The sequence below is a fragment of the Schistocerca cancellata genome, chromosome 6 (assembly GCF_023864275.1).
Source record: "Schistocerca cancellata isolate TAMUIC-IGC-003103 chromosome 6, iqSchCanc2.1, whole genome shotgun sequence".
Lineage (NCBI taxonomy): Eukaryota > Metazoa > Arthropoda > Insecta > Orthoptera > Acrididae > Schistocerca > Schistocerca cancellata.
In genome coordinates, this window is record NC_064631.1 from 396,501,361 (window position 1) to 396,523,616 (window position 22,256).

Here is a 22,256-nt window from a genome sequence, read left to right on the forward strand (position 1 = left end):
GCCGGAATCCGTCCTTTTGCAAGTACGGTTTTATCGATGAAAACTGGATGATAGTTGTCCAACACTTAAGTTTAAAAAAACGTAAAAAGATAGTAGTATTTTCCGTAGGAAATATGACACCCATCTGCGTCGGTCCACGTGGGACGTCGTAATGACGAACCTGTATTCCTTGAAATGAAACCATTATGTATCTTTTAAACATTAATCAGAATGCGTTAGGGAATGAGGAGTACACTTTCCTTAATTCCGATGCTAACTGAGTCGTAATATTTCATGTAACTTTACTTGGATTGAAATTCAGCACTGGCGGCTGTCAGCAATGTGTCTGTTACACAAAGCAGCATGTGCGCGATACATCGACTTATTTTTAAGATTCCGCCGACATACAGTAAGTGAAGTTACGTTGCACTAATAACGTTGAACATGGTCTGCTCACGGTGTAATGCTGCGTTCCAAAGAGCACTGACTCTCTCGCAGCCGTATGGATATTGTTCGTAGTACAGTATTTATAGCGATAACTACTCCAGCAGATTCATGCCGACTTTATGCCGACGACACGGCGTTGTTCATCCGCAGCATGAACACGACCGAGATGCGCCGTCGCCTCCAGCTCGGATGTGACGTCCTGGGCGCCTGGTCCACGAAATGGCGCTTAAAGTTCAACGCTGCGAAGAGTCAGGCTGTCATCTCCAGCAGAATGCGGCTGCCGCCGGACCTACCGCCGGTCACGATCGTGGGGGGCCCCATGCCATGGTTGCGGACCGGCAAATACCTCGGGGTGACGTTGGACAGGCACCTGACATGGCTGCCACACGTCCGACACGTCAGAGGGTGGGCAGCGGGGCGCCTTCGTGTGCTTTACCCACTGCTCAACCCTTCATCGACACTTCCTCCACGCCACGGCCTCACCATGTATCTGTCCCTTGTCCGGCCAGTACTCGAATACGCGGCCGTGGTATGGGGTAACGCGGCAGCGACGCACATTGCGACGCTCCAACGCGTGCAAAATAGGGCGCTGCGACTTGCGCTCCACAAGCCGCCTCGCTACCCGACGAGGCTGCTCCATGAGGAAGCTGGCATCCCTTTCCTGCGGGATCGCTTCCGGCAAATCGCCAGAGTGTTCTACAGCGATGCGGAACAGTCTAGCAGCCGCCTGATTCGTGGTCTGGGCCGCCAGGTCCACCACAGGCCAACGACTCGTTGGCCACACCTACTGCGAGAGTAATCATCTCTTGCAGCCCGATGTCGAAACAAAGGGCGACATATGAACGACGCCCAGTGAGGCCAGCTCAACCCGTTAGGTCCCACTGCACCCCAAAGAGGTCACCGCAGGAACAGCAGCTCCGCTGCTTAAACTGCCCCCACACCTGGCATATGTAGCCAGAGTTTTAGAGCGAGCGAGCGAGCGAGCAGCAGATTCATGTTGGGAGTTCGCACAGGAAGCGTGACGTTATAGACCTTGAATAAAACCGACTCGTTGTATGTGTCTGTAAAGAAGTGTTGACGTATCACAAGAATTCGCTGGCTTTTATAGATCATGAATAAAACCGACTCGCTATATGTGTATTTAGATTAAAATTGATACATCGCATAGTGTGCTCTTTATTGAAATATCTTCGCGTTCGTTTCATGACTTGATTGTCATAGAATGAGTGTTTTTCCGTGTCAGTGCGTTGCCATCTGCGAAGACTTTAATTCACGATACGTGCAAGGGTTAGAATTAACTTTTTACTTATCCCCTGGAAAAAAATTAAACTGTGAGCATGAAACTTCAGTGTCTCATTTATCCTCATGAATAATTTTTCGGAGATCTTACATCTTTGGCTCGTTTGGGTGACGTGGGGCGTTATATGGTGGTAATAAATTGCCATATAAGCGAGGGCTGTCGTTCGAGATGAACTGCACCACCTCGCAGTATTGACTTATTTCTTTTACCTGGCTCATTTGAAGATTTGTTCCTCACGCTGCAGGAGATGACACTCGACCGTGCATTGTTGATGAGTCTAGATGTTATTTAATTATACATATTCTGTTCCTTCATATGTATTTACTAGAAAAACTAATATGTTGACGAATTACAGTGAAAGCACGCTTATTTCAAAGTTTTAAATTACATATTTTTACACATTTTGAGGTTAAAGTGTCACCCTAGCTTTTATAGGTGTCACTGAACCATCAGCTGTCGGCTCAGCCTTAATACAACAAATGGTAACGTGTTTGAGACAACAGGCCCGGGCTGGGTACTAGAAGGTGTAATACGTGTTTCACACTGTACTACATAATTGTAAATATTTTAATATTATGGCGAAATTGTGATACATTTTCGTATGGGCTTGGGCTTGGATATTATAAGATATAATACACATTTCACACTAAACTAAATAATTTTACATATTTTAGTATCATTGTGGATTTACTGCACATTTTCGTAAGGCCCATACACTTTCGTTACAAAGCAAGAAACGAAAAAGAAATTAAGTTGTATTACTGTGTTTCTCATACTGTTGTCAATCCCATTCCACTCTAAGCTATATTGTACAAGTTCGATGCTATCAACAATGACCCGTTTTAAGCGCTTTCCTTTCTTGTTCTCAAATGCTTCACAATTTATAACAGTTGGCTGCATTTAGATTAACCACGGCACCAGTTGCGTCTTCGTTGTCATCGAAGCTGAAAACATGGACTTCTATTGACAGTGGTTTAACCATTGAGGGTGAAGTAGTCCTCTGCCAAACTTGTGATAATCTATAGGACGTTCGATTAAATCTCAAATTGAGCAACATTTACAAAACATCCTGTTTATTGAGAGTAAACAACGGTTTTTTCAAAGAAACTTGTTCTACTTACTCAGTTACAGGCTGAGCCTATATGATCCAATGTGAATTTTACAAAGAACTGTGTCTTACGTTGTACACCGGAACGAACTTCAGATAGCTGCATTTAAACATTTCTAACAAAATTACGGCAACCGAAAAATTCCCGGGAGTCCACTCCCGGGAAGAGTTACCTGGATTATTTCTATGTTGACATATTAGAAAAAAATCCGGATTGTCATCGGCAGATCACCTATATGGATTTCTGCTGATGCGACGACGGATGCTGTAGGGTGTTTCACCGTTAATCTAATTATGGCAAGTTGGCCTCTGAGGCAACCAATAGTTCAGCAGTTGCTAGGTTCATTAACGATGAACTTAAGGTACTATGGCCAGGTAGAGTAAAAGAAGAGAGAGTACTACTGATGTACACAGATGCAACTCCATACATGTTGAAAACTGGGAAATTGGTTAAGGTATTTTATCCAAATTTAGTGCAGTCTTACTGCATGTAACATGCACAGCTCATGCGCTGCAACGAGTGGCAGAGACATTTACGACATCAGTTACTAGAAGTAAATACACTGACATCAGCAACGAAGAAGGTTTTTTTGAAATCTCTTTATCATGTACAATGCTACAATCAGCAGCTACCTGATGTACCTTTGCCTTCGGATCCAGTGATAACAAGGTGGGCATGAAGTTGTGGTTTTCTACAGTAAGCACTTCGAAGCTGTGAAGTGAGTGATGTAAAACTTTCCTTCTGATACTGCAGTGTCTGTGAGTGAATCCTCGTCGGCATTCAACAGTTCCGAAGTGTTCAATTCAGTTTCATACATCGCAAGTCACTTCAGTTGGCTTAGATAGTATCAAGACACTGGAGACTTCAAGTATGCCTTTCCCGGAGGCTATGGGAATAATGGAAGATGCAGTTCTGAAGGCCAGTTTGTACCGTGTGAAGTGGGTGGTTTAGTTTACAGTCTGTGCTGAATAAGAACCTAGACGCTCAAATCTTGTTATCTTGCCTTGCTTATTTAATGATGAAATTGTAGAACCCACTGAGAATATTATTCCTAGCACAGTCCCTCTGTATATACACTCCTGGAAATGGAAAAAAGAACACATTGACACCGGTGTGTCAGACCCACCATACTTGCTCCGGACACTGCGAGAGGGCTATACAAGCAATGATCACACGCACAGCACAGCGGACACACCAGGAACCGCGGTGTTGGCCGTCGAATGGCGCTAGCTGCGCAGCATTTGTGCACCGCCGCCGTCAGTGTCAGCCAGTTTGTCGTGGCATACGGAGCTCCATCGCAGTCTTTAACACTGGTAGCATGCCGCGACAGCGTGGACGTGAACCGTATGTGCAGTTGACGGACTTTGAGCGAGGGCGTATAGTGGGCATGCGGGAGGCCGGGTGGACGTACCGCCGAATTGCTCAACACGTGGGGCGTGAGGTCTCCACAGTACATCGATGTTGTCGCCAGTGGTCGGCGGAAGGTGCACGTGCCCGTCGACCTGGGACCGGACCGCAGCGACGCACGGATGCACGCCAAGACAGTAGGATCCTACGCAGTGCCGTAGGGGACCGCACCGCCACTTCCCAGCAAATTAGGGACACTGTTGCTCCTGGGGTATCGGCGAGGACCATTCGCAACCGTCTCCATGAAGCTGGGCTACGGTCCCGCACACCGTTAGGCCGTCTTCCGCTCACGCCCCAACATCGTGCAGCCCGTCCCCAGTGGTGTCGCGACAGGCGTGAATGGAGGGACGAATGGAGACGTGTCGTCTTCAGCGATGAGAGTCGCTTCTGCCTTGGTGCCAATGATGGTCGTATGCGTGTTTGGCGCCGTGCAGGTGAGCGCCACAATCAGGACTGCATACGACCGAGGCACACAGGGCCAACACCCGGCATCATGGTGTGGGGAGCGATCTCCTACACTGGCCGTACACCACTGGTGATCGTCGAGGGGACACTGAATAGTGCACGGTACATCCAAACCGTCATCGAACCCATCGTTCTACCATTCCTAGACCGGCAAGGGAACTTGCTGTTCCAACAGGACAATGCACGTCCGCATGTATCCCGTGCCACCCAACGTGCTCTAGAAGGTGTAAGTCAACTACCCTGGCCAGCAAGATCTCCGGATCTGTCCCCCATTGAGCATGTTTGGGACTGGATGAAGCGTCGTCTCACGCGGTCTGCACGTCCAGCACGAACGCTGGTCCAACTGAGGCGCCAGGTGGAAATGGCATGGCAAGCCGTTCCACAGGACTACATCCAGCATCTCTACGATCGCGTCCATGGGAGAATAGCAGCCTGCATTGCTGCGAAAGGTGGATATACACTGTACTAGTGCCGACATTGTGCATGCTCTGTTGCCTGTGTCTATGTGCCTGTGGTTCTGTCAGTGTGATCATGTGATGTATCTGACCCCAGGAATGTGTCAACAAAGTTTCCCCTTCCTGGGACAATGAATTCACGGTGTTCTTATTTCAATTTCCAGGAGTGTATATGTATCGTGGACGATCTTTCTTTGTTTATAAAAACATACTCGTATTGTCAGACTGAAGACTGTACTTGGCAAAAGAAAATTTGGAAAAGTATATTTTAATTAATTGTGCAACCCGTTTCAGCGTAACATAAATGCTTGAATAGGAGACGCTTGTACTTTCTAGCAGAAGTGAAATGATTAAGAATTAACTTATCGCTTAGATAGGAACGTCGTTTTACAGTGTGTTCAGATGACCATCACCTGGGTGGCAAATAGGGAGTTTGTACATCCGCCTTGGGAGCGAATATCGCTTTTTTCTGACATTATGCCGCTGTTGAATAATGGGATTCAAGTGAAAATTTAAAATGAACGAGGGAATGTTGAAATTCGAAGATTTTTAACGAACAGTCACTTCGGTAGTCCTGAGATAAACTAACAGAAGTATGTGGAACACGTGGTGAATCTGGAGAGTCGCATTCCGTGTTTATTGCAATCGGCACATTATCATTAGAATTGAGATTTCTCCCTTTTTGACTTGGGCGATGGTAATCGGTTTTAGTAGTAATACTTGTGTTTCTTCAAACAAAATATTCTGACCCAGTTAATTTTCGGATATGCCTGAGCCTGTGCCGTCTTCTACCGTTGACAGATCGTTTTTTGTCAGGAACATATGAATCACGAGAGTTAACTTCAGAGTACATCTCCTGCATCATTTGCATAATTCGTCCGCTTCTGCAAGACACATTTGCAGGTATTTTTCCAGCTATTGCACTGTAAAAAGACAGCCTGCGCCACGAACCAATATGTGCTAGGGCTTACTTGCTGAGTATAATTAAAGAGAAGGGTTGTAAAAAAGAGTAGCTACCTATCTTCAAAAACTAGCAAATAACCAAGAAACAATGGTAAAATGAATGAGTCGTAATAAATCAAACCAAAATTGGTACTGTATGAAGTTCATACCTATGTACAGAAAATATTTTGAACTAGTGAAACTGCATTTTACAAAGAAGAAGAACGACAAAAAACAAACTGAAAGCTCGCTTAAAATTTAGTAGTTGTTAGTTGTGATTTAATGAACAAAGTTACTCACTTCAAATTGCTTTAAGCAAGCTCACTAAAACATAAATTAAGATGGGTGTAGCCAGGTAACTAAAAACGTCGTGTAAAAGAATTTAAACAGTAAGTTGGATTACACGCCTGTGAGACGCATTAGTACGAGCTCCAGCAATATCAATCTATTAGGAGGGTGAACATTTACTCGTAATCTTAGCTGGAATATCCGCTTGTAAAGCGACGTGGGCCTGGAATGAAGGAAGTTTTGTTGGGCAAATCGACAAGACGAGGCACATGGCTTTCAGTGTAATACGACTAAATACCAAATGTGACTCCTGTAGCCAGCCAGAACACTAGGGCGATTTTTAGCGCCTCTCAGATAGAAAGGCTTGTCAGATGGAGGTTCCGTTCTAAGCGATACGTTTTCTAGCAAAAAAATAATATTTTGGATTTTACATATAATTGCTTCATTTCATATTTATTTAGATATTTCACCAATTTTGGTTACATACTTATGTACATATTACTTAATTTGATGTTACATAAAATGATAGCTGTAATTATAGCCTTGGTTGTACAAATGTGCATTTTTAATGCTCAGGAAACGCTCGACTTCGAAAATCACTCCGTCGTCTTTGTGTAAATGCTTGCTACGCAGTGTTTTCTTGTTCTGAGGAAACAAGGAGAAGTCACACTTTGAGTACAGGAGTGAGACAAAATCTGAAAATCTATAAAAGCACCAAGTGTGACTGTGCCTTCTTCAGAATGAGCTGGAGCGTTTGTCGTGGAGCGAAAGTACTCCCTCGGAGGATAAAATCCCGCGACCTCCCACCTTGACAGCCTCCGTACCCTCGCAGTAGTAGGCTCCCTTGACGGTTTGCCACGTAGAGCACAATCTGTCAGCACTACACCGCGACGGTCCAAAAACGCTCAACTTTATCTTTCCCGACGTTGAGTGGATTTCCGCCTAATTTTGTTGCGGTGAATCCACATGTTTCCACTGTTTGCCTCACTCCTTTATCTCGATTTGTAGTGATACAACCATCCCTGTCCGTGGTGACTGACCAGCTAAGAAAATCATCTGACCCGGACCGAAACAGCCTCAACGCTTCTGATGCTTATTCGATTCGGCAGCCTTTTTGGATGGGTGCGGGTAGTGGCAGAAATCAGTGAACGACGAACTTTCTAATGTTCAAATTAACGTGAAAGATGTTTGCAAACTGCTCCATGAACAAAGAGCAAGAATACCATAGAGCGTCAACACCGCGACCAGAGTGAAGCAAATAGAACAAGCCTCCGTCATGTTTTCGGAATTCACAAGAAGGGGGCGTGGCAAGTGACAGCGCCTAAGGAAATTACGAAATTGTAACTGTTAGCCTTTATTAACAAGAAATTATCTCTAAGTATATCACACTAACGCTTCGTATAAACAATCTCATGACAGTGTCAGTAGTTTTCATTTGTATACTGTAACCTCAAATGGTCACTAACAGAGCATTTACAATTAAAAGATATGACCCGTAAAATTTAGTTTAGGATCCATATTCACGTGTCTTAGTAAACCCTTTTCAACAGAAAACTTTCGAAGAATACGAATCATTTCAGAGACGAACGTTCTCCTGAAATATGTTAATTTCCATTGTATGTATCATTCATTTCACATTCAAAGAAAAAACTGTGTTGCACTAAGGAAGGAGACACCACCCCAAAAAGCAGGTATGTTACAATGTAAACCACGCAGACAGACGAATAAGCAATGGAGTTTTTGGCTAATCATAAATTTATTAAAATAATAGCCAATAACCTATCTTTCTTACGAATCAGATTGTTCTGCTTACATATAGGGCCAATTTTTTCAAAGTTATGTAGTAGACCCTCTTACATTTTTCGTAGTTTATTTACGATGTACAGGGTGATTTCTTCCACTGTTTACAAATCCTAGAGATTGATCAATGAGAGGATATGGAACAAAAATGGTCTAATGAACTTATGTCCGGAAATGCATTGTTTCCATGCTAGAGACCATTTATTCAATCATACATTGTTACAGAGACAGGTCTAATAAGCGCTGTACCATGAAGCCACAGTTACAGTATGTGTTGAAAATGGTTTGCATTTGCCTCAACACATGCGGGTGCGCGAAGTAGCATGTTGTGTCTCAGATATTTACATCAGCCAGGCTGCATAAAAAACAGTGTTACAGGCAGTATGAATACACTGCTGCGGTGTCTCTTATCTGGAATGGGCTCTCCATACACGATACTATGGCTCCATAACCAGAAATCCCACGGTTTGAGATCTAGTGTACTGTAGAGGAAGACAGAGATTGGAATACATCGAGCAAATAATTGAGGACGTAGGTTGCAGCAGATGCTACTTTGAGATGAAATGGTTGTCACAAGAGAGGAATTCGTGGTGGGCTGCATGAAACCAGTCAGAGGACTGGCGACTCAAGAAACGTTACTTGATTGACGGTTTTCCTCGTAACGTGCTATCAAAGCATCTTAGAACAGATTAGACGTACTTTTTGTTCCATAGATGCCTAGAACTTGTTATGTAACAAGAATAGATATAGAGGTGTTTTTTAAAGAAATGGAGTTACGCTTGTGTAGCTGTCACGGATCCGAAGGGAAACGGTCATCGTGGACATATTTTCATTTAAGAGGTAATAACGAGCTTTTCACAAAACATGTAAATTTACAAAACAATGAGGTGCATATTTCAATTCATATTCTATTGTAGTCACACATCACAAAACGGGAAGTCAGTTTAAAACACTTGTTTACACTGACCACATTACTGCACTGAAGATGTGCAAAAATCAGATTTCGCGTGAAGCTCAAGTTACTTGATGTTATTACAGATGTATACATCTGAATCGGCTCTACTAAGAGAATCTTCAGTGGAGTAAAAAGGGCTGGCTACCAAAAAATCTTCTAGGTTCGTATGAAACTGAACTTTGCTAGTAGTTAAATTTTTTATGGCTGCTGGCAAGTTATTGAAAATGTGTGTTCCTGTAAATGACTTTAAATCTTTGTAAAGTTTATTCTTATTTCTGGTATTGATTCTGTAAACTGAGCTGTTGATCTGAGCCGGCCGCTGTGACCGAGCGGTTCTAGGCGCTTCAGTCCGGAACCGCGCTGCTGCTACGGTCGCAGGTTCGAATCCTGCCTCGGACATGAGTGTGTGTGACGTCCTTAGGTTAGTTAGGTTTAAGTTGTTCTAGGTCTAGGGTACTGATGACCTCCTGTGTTAAGTCCCATAGTGCTTAGAGCCATTTGAACCATTTTTTTGTTGATTTGAATAAGAGAGATATTGTTCATGACAAATTTCGCTAACGAATAAGCGCATTTGGAAACAGTAGGTAGTGTTCACAGTTCCCTGAACAGACATCTGCCGGACGTTATTGAGTTCATCCCACAAATAACACGTATTACACACTTTTGAAGTTGGAGAACATTACCTTGACTTTACGAGTTAACCGAAAAATGATACTATGTGACATTATGTAACGGAAATATGCCAAACATGCTAATTTTCTTTAATTTTTATATCATCCTCATCTGAGAACATCCGAATAGGAAATAAAGATCTGTCTAACCGCTTCAGCAGTTCCGTGTTATGCTGCTCCCAAATAAATTTATTATGAAGCTGCAAGTCCAAGAATTTAACACTTCAACCTCATCTGTCTGCTTGTTTTAGACATAATGGGATGGCGAGCCTCTTACAAGTTGTGAACTGCGTATATTGTGTCTTTTCAAAATTTAGCGACGAAGAATCCGCTGGGAACCATATTTAATCTCCATGAAGATTTACCATGAACCATGGACCTTGCCGTTGGTGGAGAGGCTTGCATGCCACAGCGATACAGATAGCCGTACCGTAGGTGCAACCACAATGGAGGGGTATCTGTTGAGAGGCCAGACAAACGTGCGGTTCCTGAAGAGGGGCAGCAGCCTCTTCAGTAGTTGCAGGGGCCACAGTCTGGATGATTGACTGATCTGGTCTTGTAACACTAACGAAAACGGCCTTGCTGTGCTGGTACTGTGAACGGCTGAAAGCAAGGCGAAACTGCAGCACTAATTTTTCCCAAGGGCATACAGCTTTACTGTATGGTTAAATGATGGTGGCGTCCTCTTGGGTAAAATATTCCGGAGGTAAAGTAGTCCCCAATTCGGATCTCCGGGTCGGGACTACTCAGGAGGACGTTGTTATCAGGAGAAAGAAAACTGACGTTCTACGGATCGGAGCGTGGAATGTCAGATCCCTTAATCGGGCAGGTAGGTTAGAAAATTTAAGAAGGGAAATGGATAGGTTAAAGTTAGATAGAGTGAGAATTAGTGAAGTTCGGTAGCAGGAGGAACAAGACTTCTGGTCAGGTGACTACAGGGTTATAAACACAAAATCAAATAGGGGTAATGGAGGAGTAGGTTTAATAATGAATAGGAAAATAGGAATGCGGGTAAGCTACTACAAACAGCATAGTAAACGCATTATTGTGGCCAAGATAGATACGAAGACCATGCCTACCACAGTAGTACAAATATGGTATCATTTGAAAACAAAACTTGCTAGGATGTAATAAGAATCACAACGTATTCATTTTCCACATTTGTGAGATTAATCAGCGATCGTCTCGATTCTCTATAAAATAAAGTGTCTATCTTGAATACGATTTAATCCAAATTGGTCGTAGATCTTCTAAAGAACACTGGTTTTTAACGTGATCAGTGACGAAGCTTCCTTCATCCTGACTGTTTCCGGTGTCGTGAGCATAGGTAGTTTGCCGTATTTCCACGTTGTGCGCTTTGGCGTTGGTGTAAATAATGTACGCCAGCGGAAATTGCTATGAGGTAATCAGCCTGTCTAACTACCCGATCTACTCTTTCTACCTTTAAATGCCAGGGTGAAACTTCCATTTCGTGATTTAGTGAAATCATCTTGCTGACGTTCCACAGATGAGCGGTACCAGTAATACTGTTATTCTTAACCTTGACTTGTGTTTAACCGGGTCATATGTTGCACGATTGTCTATAAATGCGGTATAAGAAATTATGTTATATTCTTAATGATTGAATAAAATACACCATTAGACGAAAAAAAGTTGCTCCACGAAAGAATTAACTGAAATGGACAGAAATCGGTAGATGTGATGTACACTTGCAGAGAAACAAATGATTACGATTTGAGAATATCGTTGGGCTGTAAGGGTGCCGCCGATGACAACCAAAGGGGTCCTGCTATGAAGCCGGCCGAAGTGGCCGTGCGGTTAAAGGCGCTGCAGTCTGGAACCGCAAGACCGCTACGGTCGCAGGTTCGAATCCTGCCTCGGGCATGGACGTTTGTGATGGCCTTAGGTTAGTTAGGTTTAACTAGTTCTAAGTTCTAGGGGACTAATGACCTCAGCAGTTGAGTCCCATAGTGCTCAGAGCCATTTTTGAACCTGCTATGAAAACAAATGGCACCCCAGACCATTATTCCGGGTTGTCGGGTCATGTGACGGGCGACAAATGGTTCAAATGGCTCTGAGCACTATGGGACTCAACATCCGAGGTCATCAGTCCCCTAGAACTTAGACCTACTTAAACCTAACTAACCTAAGGACATCACACACATCCATGCCCGAGGCAGGATTCGAACCTGCGACCGTAGCGGTCGTGCGGTTCCAGACTGTATAGCGCCTAGAACCGCTCGGCCACCACGGCCGGCTGACGGGCGACAGTCAGGTTGTTATCCCACCGTTGTCCGAGCCCTCTCCAGACACGTCTTCGCTGGTAATCGGGGTTCAGATCGAAGCAGGACCCGTCACTGAAGACGATTCTACTCCAGTCAATGAGATTCCAGCCGAAGACGTGTCTCGAGACGCCCAGGACAGTGGTAGGATACCAATATGACGGCCGCTCGTCATATTGCCCAACAGCCAGGTGTGATGGTCTGAGGTGCCATTTCTTTTCATAGCAAGACGCTTTGGTAGTAATGTGTGGCACCCTTGCAGCACAGCGGTACCGGGACGATATTCTACGCCCAGTTTTGTTACCCTCCATAGCAAGCCATCCTGGATTTACATTTCAGCAAAAAAATGCCCGTCCACAAGCGCCGAAAGTTTTTGCTGCTTATCTTCGTGCATGCCAAACCCTACTTTGGCCAGCAAGGTGGCCGGATCTCTCCCCAAATCAGATCTTTTAGACCATGTGGGCAGGGTACTCCAATCAGGTCGGCATTTTGACGATCTGACGCTTCAGTTGGACAGAATTTGGCACGATATCAATCAAGAGAATATCCAACAACTCCGTCAATCAACGCCAAGCCGAATAACTACTTCCATCAGCACCAGAGGTGGACCAACGCATTACTGACCTGCTCATTTTGTTGACCTCTTTCGCTTGAATAAATGATCCAATATTTCTGAGCTTTGTTTGCCCGTGCATGTACATCACATCTCAAATCTACCGATTTCTGTCCCATTCGCGGAATTCTTCGAGGTGTTTTTTTTTCGTCTTATAGTGTAACATATGATATCGTCCGCAGGTGGGCACTGAGATGAACTCGAACCCGGAATTCCAGTTTTACGTAAGCGGTCGCCTTAACGGTTTCACCTATCCGAGCACGTTTTCCGTCCGACCCCAATCCAGTTTGATGCAGCGAGCAATGAGTATGGTGGACAGGGGATGCCACGTAAGTAGACGCGACATGTTGGGAATTTGGGTCGGACGGAAAGTGTGCTCAGATAGCCGACAGGTTAAGGCTGTTTGGAACGTGTCGTTACTGATCTAAAAAGGTGCGAGGGCGGGAATTGAACCGAGATTTCCTCCTTTTTCCCAAGCTTTCGCTTTGGCAGTTTTTTTATAATTATTTTACCGAATGTCCACAACAGCAACAAATGTTTCTGGCATGTATTGATGCAGTAACTGTTTACGAATTAGGCAACACTTTCCCAGATTAAGACTGAATCATACAGGTTTGTTCCTTTTTACAACTCTTCTGCCATGTATTTACTATGACCAAATTTACTACATACACAAAATCAAATAAGCAAGAGAATAAAGGCTCACGAATTGCCACACTATAAGCAAGAATTGTATATTGGGTGTATCGTATTTGTTTGCTCTCTATTGACATAGTTGTTTCTCGGTGACCCCTGTCTCCCATGCTGATCAAGATACCAAAAAAATACGGGGACCCAGAGTTTATGCTTGTCTCCATAGCACCTCGTTAACTACAAGAATTCCGAAAGTAACTTGTAAAATTATACTGGTCATCAAGGGGTCGTTAATGCCGCTATTACACAGTCGTTTACACACATTATGCCTTACCTGCTGATGTTCAGAAACGACAAGTTTCACACAGAATCATTCTTTATTAAGCAATGTAGCCTTTTTAACTCAATGTAATGTGTTACGGCTAGAAAGTAGTTAAAATATAATGAAACCGTCAGAAGGGGACAAAGTGTTGAATACACTTGCCTAGTCGCAGAAAGTGCAGGTCGGGGGTTTGCTCACTCTGTAAAGCTGGATGGGCGGCGATCTAAGACACAGACAGAATGTAGTGCTGGTTCAGGCACAAGTGGTTCGGAGCACACAGTTCACAGCACATTGTTGAACATGGGGCTCCCCTGCAGACAATCGCTACAAGTTCTCATGTTGACCCAGCGGCATCGTCAATTACGACCTCAGTGGGTACGGGATCATCGATATTGTACCACTCAAAAATGAAAACGTGTAACCAGGCCAGCTGAATCACGTATCTTGTCGATGGCCGTGGCCAAATTACCTCGTCATCCAGGGGAATGACTGCACAAAACATGCTTCGCGCCACTGGTTCAGGCCAGTTTGTATTCTGCTATTGCGGACATTCAACTTGGATACGTCTGATAGGATCACACGGGGCGCTATCAGGCGTAAGCTACACGCCCACAGACCGCTGGGCCGTAGTTTACGGGAACTGTGTGAGCCGTGCGTAGCCTCTGGATACCTCCCAAGGGCTTGTGTGATCCTCACCTCGCAGAATCGATGCTATGTTGCTTTCTGAAGGTCGACCAAAACGCTGTTAAGCAGGTGACGATGACGATGTTTGGTTTGTGGGGCGCTCAACTGCGTGGTCATCAGAGCCTGTAGAAAGCCCCAATTTTTTCACAGTCCGATCTAACCACTGTCACGAATGATGATGATGATGATGATGATGAAGAAGAAGTGATGAAACTACACAAACACCCAGTCCACGGGCAGAGAAAAACTTCAACACGGGCGAGAATCGAACCAGGGACCCCGTGATCCAGGCCGGCCGGGGTGGCCGAGCGGTACTAAGCGCTACAGTCTGGAACCGCGCTACAGCTACGGTGTGTGATGTCCTTAGGTTAGTTAGGTTTAAGTAGTTCTAAGTTCTAGGGGACTGATGACCTCAGAAGTTAAGTCCCATAGTGCTCAAAGCCATTTGAACCATTTGAACCCGTGATCCAGAGGCAGCAACGCTAGCCACTAGATCACTGCGGACGTTAAGCAGGTGAACATAATGCTTTCGCTCATCAGTGTATATTACATACATATGTGGAAGAAGTATATCTAACAAAATAAATAATAAAATTTCTCATACTATAAGTTAAAAATTTTAAAAGATAAACATGCTGAATATAAGGGGCAATCAAATAAAAACGAGACAAATGGAAGAAGTAAGAAAACTGTTTATTATTTCAAAAGTAATCACCATAACGTTAAAACATTTATCTCACTGTGAGACAAGACGGTCAGTGCCTTCACTGAAAAACGTTTGCGGTTGTCTAAGGAACCACGATTTTACCCAGCCATGTGTCTCTTCATCCGAAGCAAATCGACGGCCACGGCGTGTAAGGACTTTACAGCGGAACTTCTGCAGCGTGGTTCACACAATAACCACGCCAATTCCGGGGAAGTCAGGAGGACATATTTCTTTGACTGCATGGGCCCGCTGCTAATTGACTTTCTGGAACACAGCGCCACAGTTAACGCACAGTAAATCGTGGACACTTTACAAGGAATGAAGCACGCCATCGAGTCCAGACGTCCAGGAATATTGACGGACGGCGTTATTCTGTTGCAGGGTAAAATCCGCTCACATGTTTCGACCAGGCTCCAGAAGTTTCGTCGGGAAGCCCTTACACATTCTGTATGGGGTCCTGGCCTCTCCCAATGCTATTTCCATGTTTTTAGAGCCATGAAGAAAGACATTCATGGTCGTCGATTTGCTTCCGACGAAGAGATGCACACCTGGGTACAATCATGGTTCCGTAGGCAACCGAAACATTTTTTCATGAAGGCATTGATCGTCTTGTCTCACAGTAGGATAAATGTATACACATATGTGGCGATTATTTTTCAAATAGTAAACAGTAACTTTACTTTTTTCTTCTGTCTCAGTTTCATTTAATCGCTCCTTGTATGTGACTGGAGTTCGAGACGAGATTTACTGTGTCATTATATAAACTGGTGCAACGAAAGACAGATTTGTAGTCGATCGATGTCATAGTGACGTCATCTGCAGGAACATACCAGGCTGAACAATGAAGTATACATGGCCTGACAAAAGAAGTGATGGGCCCAAAAGACATGTTCGTATGTCAATGAAACTTCATACATTTAGATACCATCGGCGGATTTGGAAATGATGAGAGTTGCAATTCTCTGTGAAAGTCAGAACGATCAGCTAAGTGCATTTGTGGTTTTCGTATATAGCTTTGCTACCAAGCCTGGTAGGGTATATAAGGGCCGTGAACAGACTCAAATGTTGTGTCATCACTGTGAAATACACGGACACGTGGCTTACTAGTGTGAGGCAGCACTATAAGCACCTGGCAGAGTTGGGACAGGTCTCGATTTGGCCAGCTGGTCGAATCCTGCAATATCCAGATTTGTAGGGCGTTCAGATGAGACAATGGCCCGATGTTCGTCTGCATGGGAACGTGAGGGCAGGCATAATCGTCATCAAGCTTCTGTTCGACCACGTCTGACCATCACAATGGATGGTAGAGTTGGGAGGGGTCTCCATTTGACCAGCTGGTCGAAACCTGAAATATCCACATTTGTGGGATATTCGGATTAGACAATGGCCCAATGTTCGCCTGCATGGGAACGTGAGGGCAGGCATAATCGTCATCAAGCTTCTGTTCGACCACGTCTGACTACCACAGTGGAGGATGGCTGTATTGCTCACCAAACATATCGTGACCCCTTAACAACCACTCCTGCCATACGAGGACAAGTAAAGGTCATCCTGCACCAATCTGTGTCATCTCGCACCATTGGTCGGAGACTAGCAGACGCCGGAGTACGGAATTAACGTCACATGTGTACGCTGCCGTTAACACCACAACACAAACGACGTTTTTTGAAGTGGTGCCATGAGTGGGAGGCGTGGGCTGTTGATGAATGGCGTCACATTGTGTTCAGTGACGAATTGCGGTTGTGAACTACTCTGTATAGCCATCGTCGGTAAGTATAGCTGCGAGTTGGCAATAGGTATCATTCTTCGAATGTACAGCTGTGTTACATCTGGCGTCACGGTGTGGGGAGCCATCGGGCGTCACTTCAGGTAGCGGCTGGTGGAGACTGACGAAACTCTCTTGTCAGAACGGTATGTCAGAGGCATCCTGCGTCCTCAGATTATCCATGTTGAGACTCTGTCTTGGTGTAATTTTTCAAGAGAACAGTAATCTCCCCTCTCTGCGCTTGTCTCTATGAACAGTCCGAGTGATGTTGAGGTACTCGCGTGGCCAACGAGGTCTCCAGAAATCTCCCCGACAAAATGTCTGGGACCAACTCGGACGTCACCTCTGTCCTAGTTCTAGTATCCACGATGTGAAGGGCGCGTGTGACCCTAGTTGGTTTTGCGTCCTAAAACAAAACAAGCAATGTGAAGGACCAGTTACAATAGTTGTGGGCCACATTGTCTCAGGGGAGGATACAACGGCTTTATGACACTCTTGCTCACTGACTATGTGCATGCTTATAGGTCCGATGCGGTGCGACGTCATACTGATAAATCTGTTCGTGCTCTCAAGTCCTTTGTAAATTTGACTCTATATGGTAATCACTGAAGTGACATCACATAACGTCTCAGCTCTTGTTACCTCCTCCTGTTCTGCATACTTCCCTAATCAGGCAGAGTAAATAGGTATGTTATGTATAAAAAATGTGCTAATAAATGTGTCACCCTAACCACCACCTCGGAAGTCGTCGTATATTCCCAGAAAAGTGCCAAATAAGTGGCACAGTGATCATTGCAAAAATCATAGACTCTCGTTTCATTCCTAGGTCGCGCCCTAACTACCTCTGAAATTTCGGCATATTCTGGAAAAAGAGACAAACAAGTGGGACAGTGATGGATGTAAAACCACAGAATACTCTGTAAAAACGCCATACATTTGGGACAGTAAAGAATCCTTGCTCTGTTCCATTCCCTTCAAGCTTCAGACCGTCTATAAACTTTAAATCAGCTAACGGTTGCTCCATACTGATCGAACTCACAGAAAACAAGACAGATATTCACTTTCCAATAAGAAGTAACGCACAAAAAGCCTAAAAAATTACCATCAAGTATATATCATCGTCTTGCCTTTGGAAAGGGGATAAACAGTACGGTAATTACAATTGCATGAAATCTACAAAGGCTTAAATAAAATTAAATCCGACCAATACCCAGAATAAGGTTCAAGAGAAAAAATAAGTAGATTAAAACAAAATAAACATAACTGTTTTAATTTGTGTTCCACCACTGTTCGTTTTCGAGAATCCGCTCTCTTCGTAGTTAAAGCGCATCGTAAATCGATAAACTAATTAGATCGTACATAATCCGTCCTCAGTAAACGTGCCAACTTTCCTTCCGTCCAGACTAATACTAAGGTTTAGCCAGGTACAGTGACTAATCAGTCATTTAGTAACATAAATAATTTTAACAGAGGATTGTGTGATACTCAAGGAGGGGTAGTCGTACTGGATGCAGCTTCAGCGAACAAAACGATTGCACTTGCAGTGTCAGCCTCCATCGGAGAGGGATAGCTTCATTAGATATAATTTCGAGCATCGAAAAACATTGACAGCTTCAGCAGATAACAAGTATTAATACTTCGAGTCAACAAGCAGTTTAAACACATCCTTCTCTTATTCAAACAAAATGGTTCAAATGACTCTGAGCACTATGGGACTTAACATCTGAGGTCATCAGTCGCCTAGAACGTAGAACTACTTAAACCTAACTAACCTAAGGACATCACACACATCCATGCCCGAGACAGGATTCGAACCTGCGACCGTAGCGGTCGCGCGGTTCCAGACTGAAGCGCCTAGAACCGCTCGGTCACAACGGCCGGCGTTTAAACAAGCATGATATTTATTTAGAAGCATTCTCTTGGGTAAAATTATACCATCTTTTTTATATTTGATTGATTCTTGTAGAACGTGTGTGTGTATGTCAAGAGTTAGAATCTGATGCGAAGTGCAGTTACTATACATAATATCAGAGCTAGTTATAATTTAACGATGATAACATAGCAAGCAACAATAAACTCGTTGATGACGTGTGGTATTACATTTTAGCTAGCAGAAGCTATTTTATATTATAAAAAATTTATATGTGCCAGTGTTGTGTATTTGGATAGATTTTTGCATGCAAATTTCATTCTACGACAGAGTAAAGAATACCAGTGGGAGGACTGTAGTATCAGCATTAAAGAACTAGCAATGGTAGTAGTTGAATTTGTTAATGGGCAATATGAAATTAATAATGGATGTTCGTAACAATGATCACACAGTAAAATTTACTCAGTTGCTGGCAACTGAAATAACAAGTAAAGCGTCGTAAAAAAAATTGAAAAGAAAAACTTAGTCACTCGGGAATATATATATAAAAGATTACTTTTTCTTCGTCAATCACGGTGACTGATTGACATTTGAAACAATTTACAATTAAAAAAACTTTCCAAGACTCAATTACCTTCACAGTTCCACGCAGTGAAGAGTTCGTTTGTTTATGAATTGCAAAACTTAAATTGTAGGCTCAATTCAGTTTCAGCTGACAAATCATTGCCACAGTGGAACAAAATATAGTTCTCATACAAACTTCGCTTAGTGTCACGAAACCAAATTAAGCAATAAAATAATGATTTAGAAGACTCAACAAAAAGTTCCACTTCATGTGCCTCCATAGAGAGCAAACGTATTTGTCAAATTTGCTCTTGTCGATCCACGGATCTGTCGAACAAATCTGTACACGATCCAACGAGTTTGTCAGCTTAACCTTGCTTATAAAGCAGACGCTGTTCACGCACGCAGTATTTTGACACCAGTGGGAATGGCTTCAAACGCAGATAAAGCATTTCTAACACCGGCTCTGCCACTGTGTTTAAAAAAGATGAAGGTCCAGGGAATGGTTTAAAATGAGAGAGAAACATACGCATGAAAAACTATGAAATATTATACGTGGAACCTGATGATTACATCAAGTTTCTTCGAATGGATAAAGAAACTTCAACTTGTTTGGAGTTACTTCGTCCTCATACAGAATAAGAAGTTACAAGTACGCGAAAATTTATTCCCTTCTGCTTGGTCCCCTAATGGCAGTTCATTATAATAGCACAACGTGGGAACATATAGTCAATATCGAACGTGGAAGCACTGAACAACTCCGATTATTTTGATTTTATTGCACTCCCGCTTATGTATTGTGCATACAGTATTGATTTTCTTCTTAATTTCTTCCTGGATGACATATGGCTGGGAAAGATGCGACGCCTCTATCAGTTTGGTAATTGCAGTGCTACAGCTAGATAAATTGTAATAAATGTCTTTTTCGCTAAACACATGCGGCGAAACATCAACACAAGCATCGTCCGCCATCTTGTCAAATTTTCTGTCAATCAAAATTTATCTCAAATACTTTCTCTGTCTGACAAAAGTGTTAAGTATTTGGCAAGCACAGTAAAGATTGACAAATTGTTTGACCGTGTAGGAGATCACAGTTATCGCTGAAATAACAGGTTTTCGGTTATACCGGTTCTTTTCATCTCCAGTTTACGCTGACTGTTAAAACCGTTCAGTATAACCGGCTCCTGAAATATTTTCGGTTTTCTGTTGCTGTTAGTTCCTGTAATAACGCAGACTTTAAATAAAGATTGAAAAATTCTAATGAAGGTGAAGAGTAGGAGATTTTGATCGATATGTGGTTGTGTCCGAAATCGTGCTCTTTATTGCCAGCAAAGATTACGCGGCGATGAGTGGAAGGTTACAATTTTGTAGCTTCCGGCATCGTCACCTTGCGATGGAATCAGTTTTTCACCCTGAAGCAACCGCAAAATGAAGGGCTGAGTTGTAACTCTAATTTCGCAGCGCTTCAATCAAATTATAGATGTATCAATCAAATGTAGCGTCTTCTCCAAGGAACAGTGCGAACTTTTTCTCCTTACATGATGTCAAAAGTTTGTCGAGCCTCCTCCAGTTTTTAATCTTTTAAAGCAAATGGAGCGTTGTACTTCATTGCTACCGCACATCATAAAATACTTCAAAACTAGGAATGATACCATTCTCCAATACAAATGACGTCAGAGGACGACACACTGCAGACCAGATCGGAGCAAGTTTAGTGCACTGGACATATAAGCATACCGTCTAATAGGCCACGCCGCAAGGCAAAAGTTGCATTACTGCCTCTGCATTGCTGTATCCATTCTTACATCATTTGTTTGTTGCTCGTCTTTAGCTGTAGGCGTTGTTATGAAAATAATGCTGATCGCTTTTTCCAATTTCTATAGGCGCTCCATCTTCAGGCCACAAGTGGCCCATCGGGACTATCGGACCGCCGAGTTGTCCTCGGCTGAGGATGCGGATAGGAGAGGCGTGTGGTCAGCACACCGCTCTCCCGGTCGTTATGACGGTTTTCTTTGACCGGAGCCGCTACTATTCGGTCGAGTAGCTCCTCAATTGGCATCACGAGGCTGAGTGCACCGCAAAAAATGGCAACAGCGCATGGCGTCCCGGATGGTCACCCATCCAAGTGCCGGCCACGCCCGACAGCGCTTAACTTCCGTGATCTGATGGGAACTGGTGTATCCACTGCTGCAAGGCCATTGCCCCCAATTTCTATAATAACCCAATATTTCGAAGCTATGGAAATTTTATGAGTAAACAGTACTCGTTTTTAAAAAATAGTTTCATTTGAACAATAAAAATTTTAGGACTGCTGCTGTGGCATGTCGCTATGACAGTTATATACCGAGTTATTAGTCAAAAATGAAGAAAAAAGATCTGTTGTAACCGAGACCAAACAAATACTGAAAAATACCATTTATTTTGTAAGGTGGCTATAATTTCGCACCTTACAAGCGTGATCTACAATGTGATCTACAATGACATTAGGTATTATTTGATAGGTAGTACATCGTATATATGAATATTTAAAGGAGACTGACATTGTCATGTACTTCACTGGCGTCTGTACTCGGTGTAGATAACACCATTCCCCGTTTATTTTAACAAAAATGGTTCAAATGGCTCTGAGCACTGTGGGACTTAACTTCTGAGGTCATCAGTCCCCTAGAACTTAGAACTACTTAAACCTACCTAACCTAAGGACATCACACACATCCATGCCCGAGGCAGGATTCGAACCTGCGACCGTAGCGGCCGTTCGGTTCCAGACTGAAGTGCTTAGAACCTCTCGGCCACTCCGGCCGGCCCAGCGGAGGAGAGACGAGATCTTTCGCTGTGAGCGCCCATGTGTGACAGTCGCTCGATATCAGCTTTGTTGGTACAGACGGACTTGCTGTCTTTGCTCTCAGGAGAGTTTATAGTTAGAGCAGTTAGGCACTGTACTGTTGCGAACCTATACGATTCTGGATTTCACCTCCGGGTTGGAAGTCGTCGTTGAG

At 43.7% G+C, this 22,256-nt stretch overlaps 1 protein-coding gene and 1 pseudogene across 1 annotated transcript in view; one reads left to right on the forward strand and one right to left on the reverse strand.

Moving 5' to 3' along the window:
- Window positions 1-22,256, forward strand: part of LOC126190817 (adenylate kinase isoenzyme 5) — a 526,350-nt gene that overhangs the window by 50,294 nt on the left and 453,800 nt on the right. The window lies entirely within an intron of this gene.
- On the reverse strand, window positions 21,343-21,460 carry LOC126089621 (5S ribosomal RNA; annotated as a pseudogene).